Here is a 7916-nt window from a genome sequence, read left to right as displayed (position 1 = left end):
CACCCCCTGGACCTGGCACCTGCAGTTCAGTGTGTCTGCTTCCTGGCTCTCTCCCCACCAGAATGTAAGCTTCAGAACTGTTACCGCTAGGGCCTGGTAAGTGTGCAATGCCTATTTCCTGCGTGACCAGAATTCCATAATACCAAAAATCCTATATAATAAAAGCCTAATATTCTAAGTGTCCGGTTGTCCGTTCAACCAATCAAAGCATAATATGCTAATGATATGCTAAGGCTGCTCAACCGCTCACTACGATGTTCACTGACCACCAGGGGGCAGAGAGTCAACCAGTCAACCAGTCGCCATGACATGCACTGACCACCAGGGGGCAGACGCTCTGACCCATAGGTTAGCTTGGTGCTGGGTTCCAGCCAATTGGGACTGAGATGGGCTGGATACACCCTGGACCCTTCCCGCGGTCCCGGTCCCTCCCCACCGGCCAACCTCCCGCATCCTTCCCGGACCCCGATTGTGCACCAGTGGGGTCCTTCAGCCTGGCCTGCGCCCTCTCACAATCCAGGCTGAGGGAGCCCCTCCCCCCCAAGTGCACAAATTTCATGCACTGGACCTCTAGTGTACTATGAAAGGGAATAGCACTGGATCTTCCTGTTATCTACACTGGCCACTGGTTGCATGAGCTTGGGCTGTCATGTTACTAAATATCTCCGTGCCTCACTTTCCTCATCTGTTAAATAGGGACTAAAATAATACCACCCCACAAAGTTAGGAAAATTAATTATAGTTAGGGGTTGTGCCTCGAACTCAGCAATTCCTCAATGTGTGTTACCTGTTAACTATTATTTCGCTATGGTGATGGGTAAGAATCATTAAAAAATTCAAGAATTCTAAAGTAGACCGGTCAGTTAGTGTTTGAGCATCAACCCATGAACCTGGGCACATGCCCAGGTTGCAACTCAATCCCCAGTGGGTGCGTGCAGGAGGCAGCCAATCTATGTTTCCCTTTCATCGATGTTTCTATCTCTCTATTCCTCTCCCTTCCTCTCTCTCTAAAATCAATAAAGACATTTAAAAAAAAAAAGAATTCTAAAGTAGACAACAACCTTGTCACTTGGGGTCAGATGCCTGGTTTTATATTGTAAATGTCTGAACAGCCTTTGGGAGGGTCACCCTGGGGTGGCACGGGCACTCCTCAACACGGGTGTAAAGCCCTGTGCCATCAACAGTGCCCAGAGGTGCGGCCCTCCCGCAGGACAGAGCTCCATCCGTAGCTACACAAGCTGCCTCATCTCTGGGACTCTCAGAGCAGTCAGTATCCAGGGAGCAGGGTTGCAAGAGAGAACCAACTTCAAAAAACAGCACTAAAATGAATGGCAAAAGGAAACTGCGAGTATTCCTGAACTCAGAATACGATAGATGAAAAGGTTCTGAAATACTGACCCAGTCCTGCACCACACACCCGCCAATCAGATTTCCTCAGCCACTGTCCTTTAAAGGATCATTAATTCTAAACTACGTAATGCATACATCACATTGTATTTCATCCACATCCCATGTTTTTTCTGTCTCGCTGTTTGCCTTGGGAGTAGAAAAAGGAAAAGAGTTTAGAGAATCCAAACCAGCAGGCAAACCCTGTCTTTGACTAGGTCTTCCCAGCCGAAGTGGAGGAATTGGTGCAATTCTCCCCAGCCTATGAGCCACAGCTTCTCTTCGCTCTATACACAAGGATGATCGCAGAGCCTGGGAAAAGGGATACATCCAATCACAAGGAAGATGGATGGGCCATGGCGCCAGCCAGCCCACACAGGAGCAAGCATCCCAGGGGGGGCCCACCTCCTCCTACATCTGACTTGAGAATGGAGGTGAGTGGGAGGGTGTCTGCCCCCTCTCTCCCCCCGTGTGGAGAACAAGAGGCCTTTTCACAAAAAAAGGGTAACCCTGGGGGAAGGCAGGGCCCTGTGGATGAACCTGGGGCTCTAGGGACAAGCACCCTCTGCCCACAGAAGACATTAGAGCACCTTCACTGCCAGAGACTTCGGTGTCTAATCCAGCAGGGCCAGGGCCAGCCGCTCCTGCCCGCACATGCCCTGCCCCGCCTGACCGCACTGACCCAGCCCGCCACCCAATTCTGAGCCTATCGTGAGCTTCGCTGACTCCATGTGCCGTCCACCGGGTTTGCCGGCCGTGGCCCAGACCTCGCTTCTGGACCGTAAAGGTCCTGCCTCTGGACCCTGGGTCCCCATGGCCATTTACCCAGTTAGCAGCCAGAGACCACGAAGATGTGATCCTACACGCAGCTTTCTACTTTAATTCCTGCCCTAAGCCAATCGGTGGAGGCCGAACTTTTGACTAAATAATCCATTAATGTATAAAGAAGACTGGGAGGCAGAGGGCTGGCTCACATTTCTCCCTTTTGCATATCAGAATGGACATCTACTCCACGAGCGAGCGTAGGGAGATAATTACAGGTTTCTATCAACACACAACATGACTGCAAAGAGCTTACAACTGCCTGCCTGTGGAGATTCCCATTGGGAAACTGCAGAGAGAATTAGATTAAGTGCAGAAGGACTTCTGAGTGAAGAGACCTTATTTATTTTAAGGGCTACGAAGAAGCCCTCCGACTGCCTGGGATAGTGTGTGTGGTCAAGGGCAGATCAGATTCTCAGAACGGGGACAAAATCCCTTCATAAAATAAAATCAGTGAAAATACAAGCTTAGTCACTCACCAAACTGGAGACGCAAACCATACTTTATATTTAGAATCTATGTCCTTAAAAGTGGTTTCAGACTCAAGTTGCTCACAAAGCGCCAGAACAGCAAGCCAGGAACTGCAGACCACAAGGGGCGCCCCGCTTTCGGCAGCAGCGTGTTTACCCTGCGATCATCCCTGAGCAGAGACCACCAGGAAGGAAGCCGGCACCGCTGTGGCCACACTGCATATGGGGTTCGGCCTGATTCTTCTCTCCTCGGGGAAACCGTGAGAGCAGAACCCCAATCGGTGCCCGTGCAGAGAACACGAGCTCCCGTGTTCAAAATGCTTAGAAGGTGCTTCATGTCTAACTCAGTTTTGCACAGAAGAAGATCATGAACAAACCATTTGCCGCTTAAAAACCCCGAGGGCTAACCTTCTTTGTCTTCCTTTCAACAACAAACGTGAAAATTCAGAGGAAGGATGTACTTACTTGTTTTTGGCTCCTCATTATCTACAAAAAAAAAAAAAAAAGCCTAAGTCAGCTTCAGATGCCAGCTAAGAGAAAGCCCAGGCTCATGGGAGAATAGGTAAAATGTTTGCCTTTCACCAATAGCAACCATTTCCTGCCTTTCTTCTTCAGCTCATCCTGTTTTGCTACTTCGCTTGCCAACTAGAATTATTTCCCATGTAAGTACTTTTTTGGTACTTTACAAAACCACCATGCTAGAAATTAATATGTCCTGAAGCAATGAGAGGTGCGTGTATGACTTTAAAATAAAAATAAAGCCGAAACCGGTTTGGCTCAGTGGATAGAGCGTCGGCTTGCGGACTGAAAGGTCCCAGGTTCGATTCCGGTCAAGGGCATGTACCTGGGTTGCGGGCACATCCCCAGTAGGAGATGTGCATGTTTCTTTCTCATCGATGTTTCTAGCTCTCTATCTCTCTCCCTTCCTCTCTGTGAAAAATCAATAAAATATATTTTTTAAAAAAATAAAAAAATAAAATAAAATAAATAAAAAAAATAAAAATAAAGGGTCATGTGCTTCGCCCAAATTAAAGAAACAGATGCACATCCCACTTACCGGAGTCACTTTCAGAACTGCTCTCGGAGCTGCTGTCCTCTCCTAATAAAAACACGTGCCAGAAGCACAAATACAACAAGTAAGAAGCGGGCACCACTGTAACTATTCTGTTAAAAAAAACAGGTCCAAACTCAACTGATTTCTCCTGTTAGTCACTTCCCAAGTCCACCACGAAGGGGGCTGAGGCTTCTTTGGAAATGGATAAAATAAACGTTAGCCGTTTAAACATGAGCTCAGCTCACAGGCTGGCTGCAGTCGTTGTACAGGGGTGTCATCCGAGTCCTGCCCGGCCTTGACCTGCCTACTGCGCCCATCTCGCCCCTGCACTGGCACATCTAGGAGGTTCCCAGGCGCACGTTCAATGAGGATGGTGCAGAATTCTGGAGTGTGGATGCCATTTCACGGAAGCACAGGACAAATTTAGTCCACGTTGTTGACACTACTGGAGTGGGCCCCAAGAATGCTCCCGTCACTTCCTCACCCCCCAACTCAGCCCCTCCGCCCACTGCAGTTAGGCTTCTGTTCCCACAACTAGTTTGGGATCCTTTCCCCGATGACCCACAGGCCTGCTCAACTCCAAGCCCATGGCATCTGCAGGGAAAGACACCAACCACTTCCTCTTGCCCACATGACTTCCCGTGGAGCCTGTCCTGACTCTCCTCCAGCCTCTCTGAGTGCCCTCCACTTGCCTCTGGGCTTCTCTCCACCGTCCACCCCCATCTCCTCTCCACCACCCACCCCCAACTACTAGAGCCCCAGGACCCACTCCCCACTCCCAGCCTTCTTTCCAGCCATCTGACCTTCAGACTCTGAAAGCAGCACTGTCTCTTGAACTGGGACAACTCTTCCCCACATTTGCCCTGTTACCCCAATTTATCACCTCCTCCAGGAAGCCTCCCAGGGCTACCCCAGCCAAGTGCCCACCACCTGGCTGGACTCCCTCGGGACCCTGTATTAAGTTAAAGTGGCCAGTCTGAAAATGACCTAAATGCCTCATTAGGTAAATTCTCAGTTCCACTAAGTACAGCTTTATCACCAAACTTTAAAGTAACTGATTTCACGAGAACAGGTAATCATAAAAGTTTAAAATTTATTCAACTCTCTCAGGTTGAAAAATGGAAGTCCCCACCTTTCACTCAGATTGTTTGAATTGAATCAGAAAAATGAACTGTAATTTATCTTGCTATGAATTAGTTATTGTATATTTCAGTTGGGCATTTACCGATATTAGTCAGATCCTTTACCTGATTTAGAGTCCTTTGACGTATCTAGGTTGGAACTAGGGCAATCTAAATTTTGAGAAAGAAAGAAATGTGTAAATACAAGCATAAAATAAAACATTATGTTCTTTTTTTGTAAAAGCCACTAAGCCAATAATAGTAGAAGCTCCCTCTACTACAAACTGAATTACCTCTTTAGACCCACAGCAACCTTGCACGGCAAACTAATGCAAATGATGTCATAGTCTCAGGAGAAAAAAGAGATAGTCCAAGAAACCTTAAGCCTTTTCCAGTAAAGAGAGAACAGGAAGCCAACAAACGTGAGATTTACACTTGGTTGGTTCCATGGTAAACTCTGAGCTTTGTGCCAAAGTAACTGCATTTGTTTCTCTGATCAGCTCAGCAGCTCCCTAAAAACATTCCTGGCAATTAAGTAACTTGACACCAGAAAGAAAGAAACAGCACCTGGTTTTAGATTTTGTCACTGAAAGGCAGACGCTGGTCCCCAGGAGAAGGACTGTCAACGACTTAGTGAAATGACACAAATGGGTTGAAGCTAAGGCTCTGGAGTTGGCAGGATAAGCGGAGACCAGACCGCAGAAGGCCTTGAATGCCACTGGGAAGAACGGGCATCCCTGATGGTTCTACAGGGAATGCCATGGAGGCACAGACGACATAAGAACTTCAGACTAGCCCTGGCGGTCCCCGAGACGGTGGCTATTGGGGGACACTGATGTTCAGGATGGACCAGACTCCCGCGAGCCTCACCCTAGGAGGCCACTGCAGAGATCCGGATAGGAAGTGACGAGAGCGGAGGCCAGGGTGAGTGGGTGCGGGAAAGGAGAAATGGCAGATGATGGAGGAGAAGGGGGTTGCAGAAGTCACCTCCAATGTTAAATGAAGCCAGAACATGTCTGTGTAGGGAAGGACTGCCCCTCAGTTATCATGCCCGCGCCTGTATTTGTGCCACGCTCAATTAGGCTGCCCCAGAGAATGGGACCTAGCAGCCTTTCATGCCCCCTGTACCCCGAACAGGCATCCACACTGGGCTGGTGAACCACAGCGGCTTACTAGTAACTATGGGTTAACTAATCCCTTGGGCTTGGGCCGAGACTACTGTCCCCCTCAATTTTATAAACATGGACTTAGCGCCTACTGCGCGGTGGGCACTCGGCAAAAATGAGGAGAAAATCCATGCCCCAGAAAACAGCTGATGGGCTAACGCGGCCATGAGGGCAGAGTAGCTGTGCATTGGACAAACCACTGCAAGAAATCACAACAATACTATACGAAATTAGGCCAGTGTTTTGTTGGTCCAAGAGAGAAACTGAGACCAATCACTGAAGACGAGGGATTCAGCACAAGTTCATGAATCTGGGTGAGCGGACACAAGTCTTGTTGGGGAAATGTGAGGGGAGGGAGGAGGCACCTCAGGCAGACAGAAACGGGCAAAAGCAGAGCTGGGGTCGGGGGAGGGATGGGGGTGGCGTGTATGCAGGCGGGCGGTTCATGTCAGCGCTGGGAAGCAGGAGGCCCGCCAGGTCTGACCACAGTCTTGACAGACGCCTGGCATCCCCAGGCACTGCACACTCCAGCCAAACGCTACACAAACCTTTATCAGATTGTAATCGTGATACTTTTATTAGGCAGGTGATTGCTCTGCACTGAAAAAATGAGCCACAAGATGGATACAGAACTTGCAAAAGTAAGACAGGGGCCCAAGGATGGACTAAGGAGCTTCCAAGTTGGTCCGAGGTTGAGTGACACAGACTAACACCTCAAGCGGCCTCGGGACCCTCCTCCAGAATGGCTCTCAGCCATGCAGCGTGGGCCAGAGGCCAAAGCAAGAACTACAGCCCCGCACACGGTTTACAGACTCAAAACACGCAGCTCACGTCGAGAGAGGACTCGATCCTCAGCAGTCCCACCAAACCCAGGAGCAGACCTAGTTTAGTCCTTTAATTCGAGAGTTCTGATTTGACCCAGAATCGGGGAGAGAATCGTGTTGCTGTTTCATTAAGTGTATAAAACTGAGGATCACACTCAAGTATTACAGATAACCCCTAGTTTTTATGTATGGAAAGTTTATAGAATTCAGCGGCTACTACTTCGTCATTGAATTTAAACTTGAATGCCAATTCTTCCCAGTTGCATCCAATACTTACGTTATTGAATTTAAACTTGCGTTAAAAAGAACATTAGACCCAGAGTTTAAAAGGAGTGGGGTATTATAATAAGAGCATTTACGTCCTACCATCAACTTGTGAAAAGCTACAAAGGCCCAAGTTCTTTACATTTCACCCTTTTAAATATCAGTTGAAAAATAATCTTAAAATTCTAAAGAAAAATCATATCCTATCATCCTAACCTAATGATTATCTTAGTACACTTCCACAAGTCAGTGAATGCATGAACGTAACACAGCAATTGCAGCCAGTAAGTAAAATCAATAAAGAAATCATTTTCTAAAACTGCAAATGTTTCATACAGTTTTTCAATAACACTGACTTAGAGGTACCATACCTTTTTCTTCTGAAGAGACACTGCGATCATCACTAAAACAAGAAAAGAGAAATAGTTTTATAGACTGATACTAATTTTATACACAATAATTAGGAAAACCTTCAAAATGACCACTGTATTATGTTTCTCCAGAAATGTTGCAGACGAAAGAACTCTCTCCCTGCTCAAGCCTCTTCCTGCCCCTCTCAGTCTCCATGGCCTGACTCCAAACCGCACGGACACAGGCGGCTTACCCAGCGCGCCCTTGAACTCCTTGTCCCGGTCCACCCCCGGAGCCAGCACACCTTCCCAGGTTCACAGCACAGCCCTGTCCATGCCCAGCCATCGGCCTTCCTTGGTCATGTTTCCCGTAACCCAATCCTAACTACCCATCCTGCACTGGCCTCCAGCCCTCACCTGGCTCCTCTGAGAGCCTCTCCAGGGCCCCCCTCCTCTCCC

At 48.2% G+C, this 7916-nt stretch overlaps 1 long non-coding RNA gene across 1 annotated transcript; it reads right to left on the bottom strand.

Annotated features, from left to right (window-relative positions):
* Positions 1-2719: 2719 nt before the first annotated feature.
* On the bottom strand, positions 2720-7625 carry LOC102430211. The gene is made up of 5 exons (XR_002829690.1): positions 7479-7625; positions 4980-5024; positions 3872-3924; positions 3736-3777; positions 2720-3164 (listed from the first exon to the last, which is right to left on the bottom strand). It is a non-coding gene; the product is annotated as an uncharacterized LOC102430211 (long non-coding RNA).
* Between the last annotated feature and the right edge of the window lie 291 nt (positions 7626-7916).

This window comes from Myotis lucifugus, unplaced genomic scaffold, assembly GCF_000147115.1.
Source record: "Myotis lucifugus unplaced genomic scaffold, Myoluc2.0 scaffold_70, whole genome shotgun sequence".
Classification (NCBI taxonomy): domain Eukaryota; kingdom Metazoa; phylum Chordata; class Mammalia; order Chiroptera; family Vespertilionidae; genus Myotis; species Myotis lucifugus.
Note: the sequence above shows the minus strand (reverse complement) of the source record. Positions and strands in the feature narration are given on the sequence as shown.